We start from the raw sequence: 21,599 nt of genomic DNA, 5'->3' as shown, positions 1-21,599 counted from the left end.
TCAAAGAAATTGAAGTAAATCTTCCCAAGCATACTCTGCACAGCTTAGAGTAAGGAACCATGTAGGCGTTCCTAAGCTTCTTAGCATATATTTCAATTCCCCATGACGACGGTACCAATACTCATTAGTACCACGCTGACATGCCATGAGATTAATTAGCTGAGATTCCAAAACAGTATCTTTCTGTTGGACTTTATCCAAAAAGTCCTTTGCCGAAACATTTTGCAAATGTACTCCACTTTTTAGTATATAGTTCACTGCATAAGAAAGTCCAGACAAGTCACTCTCAAACAGAAGATGAAACAAATATGGAATACATTGGCGAAACCTTGGATCTTCTGCATATAATCTTGATGTCCGGTATTCAGATGCAGGAATCTGCACAGGTCGTTCATCATATCTTCCACCTTTGCCTGTTGGAAATAACTGAGGGAAGCAACGAGCTTCCAAGCTTTCTTCCCAAACACTAATGGGACTTCCTTTCGCTTTTTTCTATGAAATAACTCAATAGTATTTCCCATTACTTCTTTAGAGTGAAGTGGATGCACACTATAATGTTCATAAATTTCTTCAGTTCTGGACACATCCACTTTTTCAATTTGTGCAGTTGGCAAATCACTCTCCTCTTCTGCAGTTGTTTCCTCTTCTCCTACATAAACATTTTTATAGTATTGATTATTTTTCACCAAATACAACGTTGCCTTTTTCACTTTCCTAACATCCAATAATTCTTGCCAGATTTTCTTACTCTTCGTAGGAACGCCATTAACTAGAATAACTAGAGGTTCCTCTTCCATTTTCTACACCAATTGTTTCAATATATTTCTTTAAATTTAGAGGCAAATATACAACTCTTCCCTTTAATCCTCTCTGTAAATCTGAAGAAGGCAATTTCCCTGTCTAAGGCTCCATGCGAACAATAGCCTGAAATGGATGCACACATTGAATGAGAATAGGCTCATAAGTATTTAAATCCATCAGTTCAGAAGGAATATTTACCAACTCAAGATTATTATGAACAGCTCTAGCAGGCATCTTATTCTCATCTAATTTATTATAACAATATTTACAAATACGTTGATCAGAACCCAAATCAAAACAATTCTCTACCAACAAATAAGTTGAAAATTCCTTCCACTCATTATTATTCTCCTTTTTACTTTTTAAATATAGATCATCTAACCTGGTCTGATTTTTATAATGAATTTGTCTACAACAAATACAAGAAAAAGTTGGCTTTTCATCTGAAATTACCTTAACCTTGTAATTTCTTGCTCAAAATTTTCTGTACTAAAATTCTGTACATTTTCTTCCACATTTCCTTCTATTAATGTATCTGTTTCTGCACTTTCTTCTTCAGGACCAAAGTAACTAACCTCAATTTCTTCACAAATGTTGATCACATCTAACACAGATCCATGCAAAAGAGCACTGTTCAACTTTTTTAACATTAGTGCTGGACTTTTTGCATAATACAACCTTCTCACTAATTTCCTCACTTCAGTATGATGCACTGCTAACATTCTAAAATGGTGAAAAACACTCTGACATACTTTTTTAGAAAGACAAGCCAAAGAATGACCTTGCAAATCCGTTTTTTCTCTCACTCTGCAGGGGTTTGATTCTTGCAACATCTTAATCTTCTGTTTAACACTTTTCTTAGTATACTTACGTAAAAAATTGTGAAAAAATCAATTGAATCCTGTCGTACACTACAAATACTAATACAATTCCAAGTGTACACTGGAGCCTTAGGACGTCTCCCTAAAACTTCATCAGCTAACACCTCTTCTGCATTTCTAGGGATAATTTTCTCTTTTTCAATCGGTCTACCATTCTTAACCTCATAAGCTCGCCCACTGGTGTCAACTGCATGCAACAAATCATTACTCTGAAAGTAACTCTCTTCATTAAAAAATGGCTCACAACTTGAACTATGTTTCCATTCTCCAGAAAAAACATTACAAAAATTAGTTCTATTAATTAGTCTTTTCCACTTACTTTTGACCTTCATAACATTGATTGGCTTATCTAGTGTTCGAATCCTACTGATTACTAAAACAAACAGTTTTTTTTAATTCAAAAGCTTTGTCCTCAATTGTCTGTATATGTTTTTTTTCTTATAAAAAGCTGTTTTTCTTTTATAATTCTTTACATTTTTTAATACATTTCCAACAACTCTGTTGTGAAACATTCGCTTCCGAATCTCAACAAACTGATTTTTTCGTCTATTACTATAAAGACTATATTTCCCACATATTTTTCCATCATTTTTCGTTTTGTTTCTGGTTTTTCTTTGTAGTTACAGATATATATATTTTTTTCCTGATTGTCCGCAGTTTTTTTAACTTGTGTTATTTTCCTTATAAAATCCTTTGTTGACTTACCAGGAGCTTTCTTTGTTTTTTCCAGACATTGCTCTTTAGATAAATCGTGTACTTCTTTTTTCTTGGAAATGTAAGCCTGTTTATATCTTTTTCTTCTCTCACTTTTAGATGGCATATTGTTTTTTCTTTCTGTAGATAAATAAAATCTGTTGTGAAGAAAAAACAACATATTTAATTATTTTATTTACAATTGTAGACCACTACTAGCATACTACATAGCAATTAAAAGCACTATATATGGTTAAGTCTGGTTCACTCCATAAGTAATTTTAAGGCACAGCAGCAGAGTTCGGGCAGTGTAGGAGATCATGCAGGGATTGCTGTTTCAGGGTTTAGGACAGTGCAGTGGTGTTTGAACATTATAGGGGCATTTGCTGAAAATTATGTTTCAGGGTTTACAGCAGTAAACCCTGTGTTGAAGTGTTGAAAGAGTTTAACAGCTTTTGCTAGGGATGGTATTTCAGGGTTTAGGACAGTGCAGTGGTATTCAGGCACTGTAGAGGTTCAAGGTGGGACAGATAATTCTGAGTTTAGAACAATGGAGTTGTGCTTGGGCAGTGTATGGTATCATGTAAGGGCTAGGAGTATAAAGCACTGTATGTCCTAAAGCCTGACTCACTCCATGAGTACATGTATTCTCATATCTGCAAACACATGCATCGAGCAAGTTATTCTATCACAATATTCCCAAAAACACACTGACTCACATTCTGATTGTAGAGAAATCAAAATATCCCTTGCAATTCACTGAAATGATTACTGCATGCTACAGTGAGAGTTGAAATGGCATTTCTACAGCACATACAGGATGTGTATTACACAGCATGGAGAATATTTGGGAATTAAGAAACCTGACACACATGCTGCATAGGACTTTGTAGCACTACATATAATAAAGATTCTGAGTGTACTGTAGAAATGCCATAGCAACTCTCTCTGTAGCATGTACTAATCATTTCAGTAAATTTTCATTTCTACATTCTCAGTCCCACCTTGACCCCCTACACTGCCTGAACTGTACTGCACTGTCTTAAACCCTGATATACCATCCCTAGCAAAACCTACTAAACTCTTTCAAAACTACTGTACTGCTTTAAATCCAGAATCACCATCCTCAGCGAATGCCCCTATAATGTTCAAACACCACTGCACTGCCCTAAACCCTGAAACAGCACTACCTCCAAGAACCCCTTTCACTGTAGTAATAATGTTACTGAATTTTATTGTTACACTGTGTGTTGGTATTCATTTCAGATAATTGTGGCAGAATAATTTTCTTACCTAATGTGTTTAAAAATATGGGAATGCATGTACTTATGTAGTGAGTCAGACTTTAGGACATGTAGTGCTATAAAAATCTATGCAGCATGTGTGTCAAGCCTCTTAATTCCCAAATAGTCCCCATGTTGTGTAATAGAGATCCTGTGTGTGCTGTAGAAATGCCATAGCAACTCTCTCTGTAGCATGTAGTAATCATTTCAGTGTATTTTCATTTCTATATTCTCAGTCCCACCTTGACCCCTTATACTGCCTGAACAGCACTACACTGTCCTAAACCCTGAAACACCATCCCTATCAAAAGCTGCTAAACTCTTTCAACACTACAGCACTGTCCTAAAATCTGAAATAGCACTTTAGCAAAGCCCTTTTTCACTGTAGTAATCATTTTACTGAATTGCAAGGGATAGAATCATGTGTCTAAGATCACAGTGTGAATCAGAATTCATTTCAGAAAAATGTGGCAGAATAATTTACTTAGTTGATGTGTTTAAACATATGGGAATACCTGTACTCATGGAATGAGTCAGGCCTTAGGACAATTAGTGCTACAAAGTCCAAAGCAGCATGTGTGCCAGGCCTCTGAATACCGAAATAGTCTCCATGCTGTGTAATAAAAATCCTGGGTGTGCTGTTGAAATTGCATAGCAACTGTCTCTGTAGCATGTAGTAATCATTTTAGTGAATGACACATGACAGTATGCCTTGCAATTCAGCAAAATGATTACTACAGTAAAAAAAAGTCTAGCTGGGAGTGCTGTTCCACATTTTTGGACAGTACAGTGGTGTACAGGCAATGCACAATTGCATAGCAACTGTCTCTGTAGCATGTAGTAATCATTTTAGTGAATGACACATGACAGTATGCCTTGCAATTCAGAAAAATGATTACTACAGTGAAAAAAGTCTAGCTGGGAGTGCTGTTCCACATTTTTGGACAGTACAGTGGTGTACAGGCAATGCAAGGGCTCACGGTGGGACTAAGAATGTAGAAATGAGATTTCACTGAAATAATTTCTACAAGCTACTGAAAAAGTTGGTATGCAATTTCTACAGCACACCCAGAATCTTTATTACACAGCATGGAGACTATTTGGGAATTCAGAGGCCTGACACACATGTTGCTTTCGACTTTATAGCACTAACTGTCATAAGGAATGACTCACTCCAAGACTACATCTTTTGCCATATTGTAAAACACATCAACTAAGTAAATTATTACATCATTTTTAACAACAGCACTGTACTGCAAAAAATATCTCCTCAAACACATCAACATACCAAATGCTCCTTTCACAATATTTTTCCCAAAGTAGACAAATTCAAAATTAGACTCAAATAAACTCCTGCTTCCACACTAGAATACATTTTTCAATTTAACTTAAACTGCACAACATAGATCCCCTTACAAATTAACAACTCACCTTTAAAAATGCTTTTGTAGTTTTAGAACAGTGTCAATTACACAGCAGATTTTCTTAAGCAGAATCTCTGAATAGTGCACCAGTCACAGTAAGCACAAAATGGCATAGCTTCCCTCTCATTTTACACTCTAATCTTGAAGATAACCAATCAAATATCTTCCCACACAAATTCAAAACCAATCTAACATTTTATTTGGTTCTACATTGAAACACTTTCAATCTCACATTAATTCAACCTTCCCCCACTGCTCTCTCTGCCTGTTACCATGGTAACACTCCATAGACACCTGACTGAACACACAGGTGAAAAGTTCATCTGCAAAAAAAAACAGCAAGGGTGTTTGGCTTTTCAAAACAGCAGCGAATCCTGTGCAATGTTCCTTTCAATCGCTTTCTCTCAACCATTAGCATTTCTCCTTAAAAAAACAGTAGCATGCACCCTAGTTTTCAATGTTGAATTTACAGAAACCACCAATCATTTATTCTTTTTCAGTGCACTAAATCTCATCCAAATTTGTTTCTAAACTACTACTTTTCAAATTGCCATTTAATTTCCAGAGGCCATCTAAGTACAACCAGATCTCCCTTCAAGATGCTTACAGTGTGGATTGTAGGACACAGCTATATTTTCTGAAGTGAAAGGTATGCAGCAAATAGATGCTTTCCCAACTTTGATTTACCAAATGTGGATATTATGTGGATTGGCCAGAGAGGATTGAGATGTCACCAATTGATGCCATTGGTAAAATCCTTTTTGCATCTCACACACCCTGACCTCATAATTGTGCACTGTGGTGGCAATGACCTAGGCACTTTGACTGGGGTAGGTCTGGAAATGCTTTTAAAGGACACCTTTGGGCAATTGATGTCACTTTTTCCACAAACTGCCTTTGTATATTCTAATATATGCCAAAGGCAAAAATGGAACTGGTCCAACCAATATTGTCCACCGATTGAGAAAGCAAGGAAACATGTGAATAAGTCTGTTTCTGCTTTCCTCAGAGACTATGGTATGGGTTCTACTTGTAGGTAAAAAAAACACTTAATGATCACAACGGCTCTTTTTAGAGCCAACCAACATCTAAACACTCAAACTTGTTATTTAACTGTATTTTTTTTGTTTGTTTTTTCTGACGTGCGCGCACCTCGCACATTTTTGCCTCGGGGGTGCGTGCAACGTGCGCGCACCTCGTGATTTTTTTTTTTCAAAAAAATAAATACAAATGTTTTGACCTTTGGGATCCTTCTCCCCTGCCCCCTTTTCACATTCTCCACTTTTGATTTTGACTCTCTTCTGCCTCGAGGGTGCGTGCAATGTGCGCGCACCTCACGATTTTTAAAAAAAACATGTTTTTTAGCCCTTCAGGGTCCTTCAGGGACCCCCTGAGAAGACCTAGGGGGTCAGGGAGTCTCTACTCTGCCCCCTTTTCACATTCTCCACTTTTGTTTTTCACTCTCTTCTGCCTCGGGGTGCGTGCAACGTGCGCGCACCCTGCGATTTAAAAAAATAAATAAATAAATGTTGGGCCTTCGGGGTCCTTCAGGGACCCCCTGAGAAGGCCTAGGGGGTCAGGGAGTCTCTACCCTGGCCCCTTTTCACGTTTTCCACTTTTGTTTTCCACTCTCTTGTCTCGGATACAAAATGGCGGCCAACACTTCCTGACTTTGACCGATTGGAATGTTGACAGATGTCTAACAGCAAATCAGAATTCCGCTCGCGCACACCCGATTCGCGCACGGTGCGCGCTTATAAATATAAATATTTATTTTCCTATAATTTTCTCAGGAACTACTGGAGGGATTTACACCATTTGAGCAAAAGCGTGATCTGCGAATCATACTCTACCATTTTGTCAAATTTCTTGTAATTCCGTTCCGCCGTTCGGGCTGTAGCCGTGTCTAAACGTCCTATGGAAAATAACATGGGGAAAACACGTTTTGGGACCCCCTTTTTTCTCAGCCCCCACTTGACGAATCCCCCGAAAACTTTCAGGGAAGGAGCCGAGCGGTGCGGGCCATCTTCTTTGAGAAACTCGCGAAGATTCATCAACCGGCGCCAAAGTTATTCCCAATAGAATGTTTCGGATTTCCTATGGAAACTAGGTCCTAACTATATCTACCTACTGGCGACCGCCAGTAGGTAATATATATATATATATGAATGTAAGGAGCTTTCCCCATCCGCTTTATTTGGTCTGGGAATTTGCACTTACTGGTAATTACAAGCACCTATTCATCTTCCCAATAAGCTTAAAGTCAGGAAGAGGCGCCACAATTCTCTAATGACCAAGTTCAACGTTATCGTGTGCCCCAATCGGCTATCAAATGTTTTCACGTTGCCTTATGGGAATTGGATTCCTTTCAAATCCGATATGGACGCTCCCTCAATGCGTGCTAATAGAAGGCTCTCAGATGAGCCTACTGGGCACACAATAATGCCAAACTTGGTCATTGGAGAATTGTTACTCTCCTTCCTGACTCTAAGCCTATGAAGAAGGTTGTCAGGTGCTTGTAATTACCAGTAAGCGCTACTGCCCAGATCAAATAAAGCGGAAACTTTAGCTGCGGCTACAGCCTGAACTGCTGAATGGAATTACAACAAATTGGGCAAAAAGGTAGCCCTTGGCTCAGAACTCTTTTTGTTAAATGGCGTAAATCCATTCAGTAGTTGCTGAGAACATCAACATTTAAAAAAATCGATATCTAGAGGCACGCAGGATCCGCGCACCCGCCCCATCACTAGCTTCATGCTAATTGGCTGTCAACACTCCAAACCAGGAAGTGTTGGTAGAACCGAGGCACAAGAAATCAGTAAAACAAATGCGAAAAAAAGAAAAGTGGGCAGGTTAGAAATACCCTGTCCCTCTAGGCCTGCTTGGGGCGTTCCACAAGGACCCCCAGGGCCATAAAAATATATAGTTTTTCTTAAATCGTGGGATGCGCTCGAGATCCGTGGATCCAGCCATGAAAAAAACAAAAACAAAGCCCGGGCACACGGCCACCCCGCCACCCCGGGGACCATTACCCCCCGGGGCTGTTATTTTAAAAATTATTTCTTTGGGGGGGGCTCGAGTCCCACACATGCCTTGGAGATCGCCACCTCCCAGGGGCTCTAATTATTAAAATTTGGGGGTCTGTGATGGACCCTCAAAGCCCCAGGGACCACCACCCAGCGCGGCTTTGCAAAAGTTGGGAGGGGGCCCCTCTCCTGGAGCCCTTCATGGCCCTGGGGACTGCCTCCCTTCCCCTCAGGACCGGCTCCTGCAGTGTCTCGGGGCACCCACACGCGGGACACTGCTGTTTGCTATGGCAGGGCGGGAGCCCTGCAGCTCCCGCCCTGTCATAGCAAACTGGGGTTTGGTTTTTGGAAGAGAGAGCAGGGAAACCTGCTCTCTTTTCAAAAACCAAAGCTGATTGCTTCTCCACACGGGGTGCTGCATTTTAGCAGCTTCCCATGTGGAAAAGCAATGCCGGGCTCCCGCAGGACGCGGGGAGCTGGCTGGGACAGTGGGGGCATTGGGGCTCCCCCCACGGTCCCCAGCAGGGTGGTCAGGCCCGGGGGATGGGGTCCCCGGGGCCAGAAGTGGCCAGGGAGAGGGGCCACATGGCCCCACTCCCCAATAATAATTGGTTAAAAAAAAACACACAAAGGCCGGCCTCAGGGGATGGGGTCCCCGGGGCCATAAATGGGCTGATGAGGGGGCCCATGCAGCCCCCTCCAAAATAATATTTATAAAATAGCCATGCCCCGGGAAAGGGGTCCCCGGGCCCATAATTGGCCACAGGAGGGGGGCCCACGTGGCCCCTTTCCCGTTAATATATATATTTTTTCATTGAGGGTCAGGACCTGGGGAATGGGGTCCCCAGGGCCCCAGAAAAGTCAAAAGGAGGGGAGGCTACACAGCCCCCCTTCCAAAAAAATAAAAAGTAAAAAAGACTTGAGATCGTGCCTAGGCACCACCCCCTCATGAAAACACTCTGCAAATGAACCCTGTGGTGCGCTTTGGATTGGGGAATTAATTCCCCTTCAATACTGGGGGTCCCTGGGGGCCAACTAACCCATCAGGAACCTCCAGTATGCACCAGGAAGCTGCGTTGCAGAGAGGTGTTCAGAGGCCATGCCCCTTTTTACACCTCTCTGCAACGCAGCTCTGCGGTGCTTACTGGAGGTACCTGGTGGGATAATTGGACCCCAGGGACCCTCAGGATTCAAGGGGACTTAGAAAGGGGCATGGCCACTGAACACCTCTCTGCAACCCAGCTCCCTGGTGCATACCGGAGGTACCTGGTGGGCTAGTTGGCCCCCAGGGACCCTCAGAATTGAAGAGAACTTAATTCCCAAACATAAAACACGCCACATGGTGTGTTTGCACACATGTCACCTCAGGCTCCGCCCCCTTCCTTCACCACTGTGCAAACGTGCCCTCTGGTGAGTTGTAAGTTTGGGAGTTAATTCCCACTGAATAATGAGGGTCCCTGGTGGCTAACTAGCCTACCAGGTACCTCCAGGCAGCTGCGTTGCAGAGAGGTGTTCAGAGGTCACACCCCTTTCTACACAACTCTTCAACGCAGCTCTGTGGTGCTTACTGGAGGAACGTGGTGGGCTAGTTGACCCCCATGGACCCTCAGGACTCAAGGGGATTAATCCCCCAATTTAAAATGCACCATGGGGTGTGTCTGCGCAGTGGAGCATGGAGGGGGCAAGGCCTGATGTCACAAGTGAGGAAACACGCCATGTGGTGCGTTTTAAGTTGGGGAATTAAGTCCCCTTGAATCCTGAGGAGCCCTGGGGGCCAACCAACCCAAAAGGTATGTTCAGTAAGTACCACTGAGTTTCATTGCAGAGAAGAGTAAAATGGGGCATGGCCTCGGACTACCTCTCTGCAACGTAGCTCTGTGGTGCTGACTGGAGGTACGTGGTGGGCTAGTTGGACCCAGGGACTCTCAGGTTTCAAGGGGATTTAATCCCCCAACTTAAAACATGACACAGGGCACCTTTGCGCAGTGGTAAAGGGAGGGAGTGGGGCTAGAGGTGACGTGTGTAAACACGCCCTGTGGCGCATTTTAAGTTGTGGGCACAGGATGATTTTGCCACAAGGCCTCTTTCTGATCCTCTGTTGGTTCTTTCTTCACATGTCTTGCTTCTTCCTGCACTTTTCTTCATCTTTGTGGACTTCTGTTGCCTCTTTATGCATTTCTTTTGCCTCTTTCTGTGCATTTTGTCCAACCTCTGTAGGCATAGTTAGAAACTAGCATTTAAAAAACCTTTGCAATTCCCTGAAAAAAATATAGGTTTCAGGCTGGTTATAGTTAGAAATTAGCATTTTAAAAAACCTTAGAAATTCACTGAAAAAGACCATAGGTTTCAGGCACGTTATAGTTAGAAATTTGCATTTAAAAAACCTTAGAAATTCACTGAAAAACCATAGGTTTCAGGGGCGTTATAGTTAGTTGGACATTTCACTCGTACAAAGTCATAGAAATTCCCCAGTTATAGTTAGTTCAGCTAACTATAACTCCTGCGTCCGCAATGCACTTGAGATGACGTCACATATTGCATCATTCATGGCATGGTCAGTGACATCACTCATCACATCACTGATGACATCTCAAATGACATCACTGATGACCTCATCCTTGTGATAGAGTGGCAAACCTCCTCTCACCCTAATATACCCTTTAATAAACACACACTCAAAAATACAAACTAACATTTTCAAAACAATGGACATACCAATACAAGTCACAACACACCTATTCAGTAATTCAAAGATCTACACACACATCCACTCGTTCACCAACCGTTCTATAAAGCCACTCATACATTTACTCACTCATCATATTTACTCATACACCAATACATCCTGTTACACACCATCACTCATTCATAGAGTTACTCACACACATAGTCACAAATGCAAACAAAGTATCAAACATCCATTTACTTGCATATACAGTTATACACACACTACCACACGTACTTCAACAGAAACTTACACTTACTTACTCCCTTAAACCATCACTTATAAAAACACATACTTATTTAAACAGGAACTCTTCCAAACTCTCACTCCCACATATACTCACTTATATACACAAATACTGACATATACTAGTTTAAAACATATGTGGTTACTCATAAATACACTATTGAGACAGTCATTCACTCACTAACACACCCATACACACACTCATCCACCCATACAGTCCTGGATACATACTGTTTTCAACACATACAAACAGTGACTCACTTATTCATGCATCTATGTACTAAGTAATAACCACCATGGAACCACAGACACTCACACACTCATACTGATACTGAAAAAAACAAATAATAACCCACATAGACACTCATGTAGCTGCTCACCAATCCATGCAGTCACTTATACACAAAGTGAGAGATTGATACAGATATTTACATATTTAAAAATTACTCACTAACCCATGTATTCACTAAGATACACTTAATCAGTCACTTATACAATCAATTTTACAAGAAAATAACCATTTAGACACTTATATACCCAGGTATTCTTCGATTGACCTTGAGATATACATATATAAAACATTTTTAATTTTCAGAAAAGCACACATTCACTGGATCATGTCATCAGCAGCCGCGGCCGGTAGTGGGAGTACCGGCTGGGCGGTGGCTTGGGGAGGGACAGGGTGGGGGATAGTAGTGTATGGATTAAGGACCTTAACAGGTAAGTAAACATATAAATAAATAAAACGAATTTCGTTGCGCACACTGCATCCCATTTGGTGATGCAGTGCGTGCAACGAAATTTGTTTTATTTATTTATATGTTTACTTACCTGTTAAGGTCCGTAATCCATACATTACTACCCCCCACCATGCCCCTCACCCTCCCCTCGTCACCGACTGGCCGGTACTCCCACTACAGGCCGCAGCTGGTCATCAATGATGTCATTTGAGTTGTCATCAGTGATGTCATGAGTGATGTCCCTGACCATGTCATAAGTGATGTAATATGTGACGTCATCAGCAGTGCATTGCGTGCGTGCAAGTTATAGTTCGCTGAACTAACTATGACAGGGGAATTTCTATGGTTTTGTACAAGTGAAATGTCCAACTAACTATAACTCCCCTGAAACCTATGGTTTTTTCAGTGAATTTCTAAGGTTATTTAAATGCTAATTTCTAACTATAACGTGCCTGAAACCTATGTTTTTTTCAGTGAAAATATAAATATGTATTTGTTTTTTGCTAATAACTTTTCTGACATTTGGCAAATCTGATCAAATGTTTCAAAAGAAAAAGTTCATACATCCTGCAGGAGGACTAAAAAAGGGGAGGGGTCTGAAAACTGTGATTTTCTATTTTAATTTCCATAGGAAAGTTTTCTGTCCGATACAGAAAAGAAAACGGGTGAGCGCAATTACCGTAAATTTGGCAGAAATTAGAATTTAATTTAGAAAGTGTGCTTATCATTATTTGGTTTAAGTCTGTCTAGATGTTTTTGTGAAATTAGTATTTAAAATATCTGCTTGGGTTGAAGGGGTTGACCACCATAAAAAGTTAGTCATATTTGGACTGGTAATGTTCAGATATGCTTTGATTTGCCAATTTAACAGGGATTGGTTAAATCTGATTTTGTGGCCACAACATGGACAATATACTCTTGCAGCATTACAGGATTCAGCGACAGTGTACCTGTGTCCTAACAAATAAAAAAAAAATATTAGTAGGCAGGGTGACCACACCCTGTCCCCAAGAGCAAGTGAAGGAGGGTCCCAAAGGAAAAGCCCCTTGACTGGCTGGCCACAACACGGACAACCTGTTGTGGCAGTCATTACAGGACTTAAGTGTATGCTCCCTTTAGAAATGCATTGTACTGAAAGCCTGTTTTTGAAGGTCATAAAAAGGAACACATACAAAGGGTAATATATTTAAGGGAAACATCCGGTACAACGAGGCCAGAACCATGAGTTCCGGAAGCCCACAAGCTGAACATCGACTTGCCCGAACAACGCTCTAGTGTTCGGGATGGGCAGGGAGAGAGGAGCATCAGAAAGCGGAAACCGATAAGTGGGGTTTCAGGGTAGTTTTCATGAGGGGTTGGGGGTAGTTTTCAGGAGTGGTTTCGGGGTAATTTTTAGGGGTGGAGGTTCAAGGTACTTTTTAGGGGTCGGTTTTGGGGTAGTATTCAGGGGTGGGGGTTCTGGGTAGTTTTTAGGGGTTTGGGATAGTTTTTAGGGGTGGGGGTTCAGGGTAGTTTTCAGTGGAATGCGGTTTTGAGGTAGTTTGTAGGGGTGGGGGGTTCAGGTTGGTTTTTAGGGGAGGTGGGGTTTCGTGTAGTTTTCAGGGGTGGGGGTTCCCTTACGTTTTTTTCATAAAGGTTATGGAAGGTGCTCCAGAAACTTAAATGAGAACACATTTTCTATAAGTTCACTACCATCCTCAGCCATGTGAGAACCAGGGACCTGATTACGAGTCAGGCAGTTGCAAGACCACCAGACTCAAACAGGCAGTCCATCGTCTGCTTTATTATGACTTTTAAAGTCGTTGGGGTGGCGGACCACCTGCGCCAGTGAACAGTCATTACATGGCGGTGTCGCAGCTGTGCAACAATGCAATATGCCTGGGGACTGGCGCAGTCCCAGTCAGCATATTACAAGATTGTCCAGCACCAGCATTTCATGGCGGGAGCCATGCCATGAAAAGGCTGGTGGTGGAGGAACAATGGGGGCCCTACATGGCCCTTATGGCCCCCACCATGGAGAAATATTCAAGGGGGCACAGCATGTGCCCTCTGTCTGTATTTCCACAAAGTTCCAGCATGGCATGGATGTCTGTGTCCATGCCGTGCTGGAACTTTTTTGCTGTTCCCACTACAGTGCCCGTTTTCGAGGCACCACCCTGTGAAAGGCAAAGAACCACCGACCGCATCACGAATTGAACTCATGTAACATGAGTACAACTTGTGATAAGGGCAGCAGTCCTTGAGCGGATTTGGTATAGGAGAGCCTGTGTGGCACCAGTGCCATTGCGACAAACACGTAATCAAGGCCATGGTCTAGTATTATGTGTGAAACATGCATATCCAAAAGAAGCTGAAGGCTGTCAGTTGATTTACCAGTGTGCTACTGTGGCTTGACCACGGTGTTAAAATGAACAATTAGACCACTAACATACTCTAGCATGGCACATCTGAACACCATCTTGAGGGAATCAAAGGTGTAAAACTGAAAGCATTTCTTGCAGAGAATACTGCAGTAAATTACCAAAACATGAGGGTTCAATTTGTCATAGAAATTATGCTTAGTGCTCAAAGAAGCTAAAATGAGGACATGTTGTCTTCATCTACGTAAGAAAGAAAATCTGGTATTCTGAATTAAATATGTACTTCCAACAGTAGCAGCAGCCTGTCGCTCAATTCCCAAGTGTTCTCCTACAGCTTCACCACAGTTCTCTAATGAACAACTATAACGTTAACTTTCTGAATTCATGACAAATGTGTGGTACAAGGTAGCTACACAACCTTTTACCTACATTTGTCCTACCTTGCTCTGCATACCAGTTCTGACACTGACCTTTTACTCAATTATATGCTGAATAAATGTCAATCGGTTTCTTGGAAACTAGCTTAATTTATTATGCATGAGGATTCTTAGAAAAGTCCCTGCACATGACAAACATAGCAGCATGAACATATTCTGTGTAAAATATCATGGTCTTCTTCATCCTAGGGCGAAAGAACTACTTTGTATAATCACAGGTATTGTTATAGGCTCATTTGCATAATCGTACTTACAACACATCGAGTATGTAAGGGACCCCAAGGTTATCTTTATGGCATAAAAGACCCATACTAACACTAGATAGGCAGAGGAGAAGCTATAAGCCAGCAGTAGATGCTGAGGTCCCTGCATGAAGAAGCTACAAGATTCAGCGGTCTGACATCCCTTGCGGGGTGTCCAACTCGAGACCAAGATGGGGTCCTTCATTCTCTCCCATCAGGTTTTGGGGTTAGCTCTTTCCTAGGAGACACTTGTGGAACCCAAGGTTTTTAGAATTTATCAGCTATTCCAACTTTTTGGAGGATAGGATAGGATAAGAGGCCGATAGCTTTGTTATGTGCCTCAATGTACCCTAATCTAGGCCAAGGTAGCTACACAACCTTTTACCTACATTTGTCCTACCTTGCTCTGCATACCAGTTCTGACACTGACCTTTTACTCAATTATATGCTGAATAAATGTCAATCGGTTTCTTGGAAACTAGCTTAATTTATTATGCATGAGGATTCTTAGAAAAGTCCCTGCACATGACAAACATAGCAGCATGAACATATTCTGTGTAAAATATCATGGTCTTCTTCATCCTAGGGCGAAAGAACTACTTTGTATAATCACAGGTATTGTTATAGGCTCATTTGCATAATCGTACTTACAACACATCGAGTATGTAAGGGACCCCAAGGTTATCTTTATGGCATAAAAGACCCATACTAACACTAGATAGGCAGAGGAGAAGCTATAAGCCAGCACTAGATGCTGAGGTCCCTGCATGAAGAAGCTACAACATACAGCGGTCTGACATCCCTTGCGGGGTGTCCAACTCGAGACCAAGATGGGGTCCTTCATTCTCTCCCATCAGGTTTTGGGGTTAGCTCTTTCCTAGGAGATTCTTGTCTTTAAACCCATATACATGTTAGGTACACTTAGGTACACTTAAGTAGGGTTTGCATCTTAGGAGTATACTTGATTACTGCCATGTATCTATATGCCTACATATATTCTCTGTTTTAGCACCATTTCTTTACTCTATTGGTGCTTGTAATCTTATATATCTGTTTCTAATGATTGTCGCAGCAAACATGTTTTATACTAGAATGACACTGGTTCAATAAATGCTTATTGAGAATGTCCCCATTGTTTATTCTGTTTATCTCTCTGAGACCAAGTAAGCATGAGTGACTGAGCGAGAAGTACCCACGCATATTAAGGGTCATACCCTTGATCTTGCTTGGACTTCAGATCCAAACATTACCCTCAGTGGTGTTCTACCATGCATATGGACTGATCACTATTTAGTGAATTGTGAGGTTCATATCAATGGACATTTAAGGGATTTGTCTCGGGAAGTCAGGAAAACCCGTAAATGGGATAAGGTTGATTTAATAACCCTGACCGAGATTCTTCCTGAAGTGGCTCGACCTTTTGTCGCCGGATGCAATCTGGACCGAGAACACACGGACCTAATGTGGAGCCTGCGTCAAGCCATAGACCAAATAGCACCTGAAAGGATTAAACCCATTAAAGGTTCAGGGAAAGGTGCTCCTTGGTTCACTCCGCTCCTGAGAGAGCACAAACGGAAACTCCGGACCGTGGAGAGATCCTGGAGGAAAACTAAATGTGATACAGCTAGGGATCAATATGAAGCCTCCCTCCACACATACAACAAGCTTATATTGCAGGCAAAGGCAGAGTATTATGAGGCCCGTCTAAATAAGGCTGGGAATGTCCAGAAAGAGACTTTTAAAATTCTATCTGAGCTGAGCAAAAAACCAGAATGCTCAGGCACCACTATAGATTGCAATACCTTTCAGGGGTACTTCCTAGAAAAGGTGGAGAATATCATCTCGGAAATAAAAAACAATACGTCAAATGGATTTGTCTTATATCCTGATTTCCATAATCCCACAGATTGTACTATCATGGAGTTCCCTGAGATTGATGCATTGAGCTTGGAGCAACTGATGGGTAGAATTAAGTCTGGTTCCCCAGCAGACCCATGCCCTCCTAGTGTATTCCGTATGGCCCGCCCTACTCTGGAGGAGCGTCTTATCTCTCTCCTTAATAGATCTTTAGAAACGGGATATCTACCAGCCGAATTTAAAGAAGCGCGAGTCAGGCCCTTGTTGAAGAAACCTGGCGCGGACCCCGCGGTCTTGAAGAACTATAGACCGATTTCTCAGCTGCCCTTTCTTTCTAAAATTTTAGAACAGCATGTCTTGAAGTTCTTATCTCTTCACGTGGAGTCCCATTGTTTACTCCACGAGCGACAGGCAGGGTTTCGAGCACACCACAGTACCGAGATGGTGATGCTATCGGTGCTGGACGAGTTAAGAGGCATGGCTGACATTAAGAAACCGAGCGCCCTGATTCTTTTAGATCTGTCGGCGGCGTTCGACACTGTCAGCCATGCCCTGCTCCTGGAAAGACTAGACAACATCGGGGTCAAAGGCGAGGCTTTTAACTGGTTGAAATCTTTTCTTCTGGGAAGAACTCAGAGGATACAACTGGAGGATTTGATATCAGACGTGGGGACTCTAGAATGTGGGGTGCCTCAAGGCTCCGCATTGTCCCCACTACTGTTTAACTTATACCTTCAACCCCATATTGCATCTTTGGCCAGTATGGGCTGTAGAGTCTTTAACTACGCTGACGATACTCAGCTTGTGCTGAGTATCGATAACACTGAGGCCGCGCAGCAGCAAGCGCAGAATATCCTGAGGTATACGGTCAGGTGGATGACGAGAAACGTGCTAAAGATCAATCCAGATAAGACTGAGGTTTTGGTAATTCCATCTGCCACCTCACCTTGGAGCGATCTCTACTGGCCACAGGAGTTAGGGCCAACTCCGAAGCCAAGGGCAAATGTAAAGAGTTTGGGGATTAAGCTGGATTGCGACCTGTCAATGGGCAGCCAAATCTCTGCCGGGGTTGGGAGCTGTACGAACATCATCAGGCAGCTACGTAAACTAGTGCCCGTTCTCTCCCAGTCTATGTTGCGAACAGTCGTGGCAGCAACAATCATGTCAAGAATAGACTATGGGAATGTCCTTTATTTAGGTCTCCCTAAAATCCTCATGAACAGATTACAGGTCGTGATGAATGACGCGGCGCGATTGATCTTTAGACTCCCCAGAAGGACTAGAGGCTCTCCTCTGTTACGGAGCCTACATTGGCTCCCTATAAAAGAGAGGGTAGAGTTTAAGAGTCTTTGCACGGTCCATAAGGCAATTTATGGCCATGCTCCTGCATATATCAGAGACCGGCTGGAAGTGTATTGTCCAAAAAGAAAACTTAGATCCTCTGATTCTCAGCTGCTGACCTGCCCTCGGTTCAAGCTGGTAACCAAGGGAGGGAGAACATTCTCTGTGTTGGTCCCTCAACTATGGAATAAGCTGCCTGAGGAACTGCACAGAGAGGTGAATCTCCTGCGATTCAGAAAGTGTCTAAAGACATTATTGTTTGGGAGGGCTTTGGTTACAATATAGGCTGGCTGCTGTACTACCTTCTTGTGGGACACATAGTTATTGTATGAATTCCATCGATTTCCGAGCGCCTAGAGACCTGTAGGTGATTGGCGCGATACAAATCCAATTTAACAATAACAATAACAATAACAATCCCTGTAGGATCAAGGGTTGTCATGTTCGATAGTTGCCAGAAATTATTGGCTCCTTGGTAAGGTTAGGGGGCTTATGGTGTCACTGTGAGCTAGCTTGTTTAAAGTCTAACATATCCTGGGGGACACCTGGGGGTGTCTGGAATCAGTCTGGGAACCAATCCTGTAGTTTATGGTGTCTAAACGCACAGATGCTATGTATTATTAGGAGCTACCTGACAACTTGATGCACCAACATCTGCATGTCCTGGTAAATCCGGGTCCTTTCTCTCTTCCTATTTTCCAACTAGATCGACCTGCCAAAATGTAATGGAGATGCAAAGTTCTTCACACCCCCTAATTACCAGGTGCAACCATTGCTTAATTCGAGCCGATGGTTGCCAATGGGCACTAGCACTCATTTTTCCGCATCAAATATTTATCAAGATCAGGAGAAGGAAAAACACACACACCAGAAAGAAGGAGAAAGAGAAAGATGGGAAAAACATCATACAAAGTAAGTTTTTGTTAGTGGATTAAAGAGGCAAACCCCAGATTCAAGACTATGCTGCCTTGGTATTTGGCGTACCAATACTTAATAGCGCTGGCCACAGGTTTCTGAGCACCCACACCTTTTCTTTTACAAATTGAGCACTGACTGTGCAAGAAGTATCACACCATTTATAATTAAAATACTGCTCACGGAGGTGTTTGAGAAAGGATCACAATTTAACCAGTGACTCATAATCAAAACCCCTGTGAGTCACTGTGGCTTCATTTCTCACCTCATGCTATTGGTGATTGGTGATTTGCTGTGATCTATCATCCAGCCTATTATGGATTGCTTGCACTGGGATGCATGAGGGACTATTTTACAGGCCGAAAAGGCACTGTCATCACAGAATAAATCATTTGTCTCACATACGCATTTTATACAGAAAGCAGTCCTTTTATTTATTTTTTAACACAGCAGGTATTATGTTAAGTCAGAAATCACGTCTTGGTCACATACATGTGCACATATATGTTTACACAAACACAGATATAGGAATGCACAAATCAACTGCTTAAAACAAAACATGCATTCATAAAGCAACAGGTCAGGTTTTAATGGTAACGCATGAAACAAATGTATGCAGGTTGTATTAATTCACACAGTAAAGTCAGACCTATTGGCTTTGCACATTCTCGGTTTTTATTGCAGGTTTCCAGTGATTTCACAAGTCACAACTAGCTGTAAAAGAAAATTAGAGACAATGTTTATACATACATTACAGACGTCGATGCATTATAATATGAAAACTTGAAGTTGTAGCCTCTGATGCCATTATTATTGCCCACGAATTTCCACATCGCAATACAAGTGGATTTAGAAAAGTAGTACTGATTTGGCAAACAATACTTTTTTCAATTTAAAGCTTTATTCGACATTTGTCATAAAAGCATCCATCCTAACCCTGTACAATAAATACTAAAGCTAAAAATATTTTTTCTTTTAAAATACATATTAAACAAGTGACAGTCGAATACTTCAAGCAAATAAAATGTGTACCTAATTCATTTCAATTATTAAAAAGATTAAAATTCAAATAAGGAAACATATAAAACATATCAACCAGACTTCATTATATAGCATTTAACAGTAATGTGCGGGTACGAATTACCCAGGCCCACGCAAGAAATTTTGCCACAGCAATCACAAATGGTGTGGAACAATCAGATTCTAGTATTCTCAGTGCTGTTGATTGGCTGCGGGTTCCAATATTTAAACAAACTGGTTTTAACCATTTACGCCTTGGGCTTGCATATAAAGGGCATCAAAATAATAAATGGGAAATGTGCTCTATTTGGTCTTTGCAGTGGTAACAACGTTCATCCCACGTCGGGGACCAGTGTTTCTTAAAAGCATTCACTGGAAGTGTTCCAACACGGAATTGAAAGTATAATTTCCGGTCATACGGGCGTTCAATTATGTCCCAATAAGGTTCGCACAATGGGAACATTTTGATGTCCAGAAAGCGAGATGACAGGTTGGATACAGATTTTTTACAATACATTGATAAATAAACCATCTCCAATACATTTCTTTCAATTTTGTTTTCGAAGGAAAGCAAGTTACATCTGTGTTACCCCATAAATGGTCCAGTTTTAACTTTGCAAGAAGGCCCCGCAATTCTTTTAACCATACAATGCAATGAAAACAATCACTCTTAACGACATCTGACAAAGCATTGACATAGTGACTTAGCTCTGGGGTCACCATCAGGCGCCTCCAATACAACAGTGGCCGTAGCCGGGCTATGTCCTCGATATTATTCCTACCAAGGTCCAACTTTAGTGGAATTGTGGGTGTACTTTGTGGGGCCTTTACAAGCCCTCGTAAAAATCTATTTTCCGCCCGCCCCAAATCTCCTAGATTTGAAAAGCTCCAGAGTTCGGAACCATATAAACAGGCACTCAATACTTTCATTTTGTAAATTTCAGGGGCACAGTTTATAGGTTTTGTCAGCGAGGTTCTATGTTTGAGGGCGACTACGCCTGCAAGCTGACTAAACTTTAGTATTGCCGTGTTGATATGCGATTTCCATTTCATGTCGCCCTGCAAAATAATTCCTAAATAGGAAAAAGCATCAACTTTCTCAAGTGGAGTACCCTTATACGTTATCGTACCTTTAAACGTGGACCGGTGGTTAAGGCACATAAATTTGGTCTTGGTGGTATTCAGTTCGAGACCCCGACTATCACAAAATTCACCAAAGGCATCGACCACTTTTTGCAGTCCACTTCGTGTACGTGAAAGTAAAAGAGTATCGTCCGCAAACATTAGGAGGGGGACATGTGAGCCTGCTATGGTTGGGGCATCGCTTGGGAATTTATTCAAATAATCAACAATACCATTTATATAAATTGAAAATAACGTTGGCGCCAGGACGCACCCTTGCCTCACCCCTCGCTCCACGGGGAAGGGCTCAGTCACTTCTCCCTGTTTGCCCCACCTAATTTTAGCAAAATTGTTTTCATGAAGACGCACAAGGAGAGTGAGGAGTTCTTGGCTTAGGCCTAGATCAGCCAGAGTCTGCCACAGTTTTTCTCTTGGAACCAGGTCAAAGGCAGCTTTTAAATCCACAAAAACCGCATACAATGTGCC

The sequence above is a fragment of the Lissotriton helveticus genome, chromosome 2_1, assembly GCF_964261635.1.
Source record: "Lissotriton helveticus chromosome 2_1, aLisHel1.1, whole genome shotgun sequence".
NCBI lineage: Eukaryota > Metazoa > Chordata > Amphibia > Caudata > Salamandridae > Lissotriton > Lissotriton helveticus.
Note: the sequence above shows the minus strand (reverse complement) of the source record.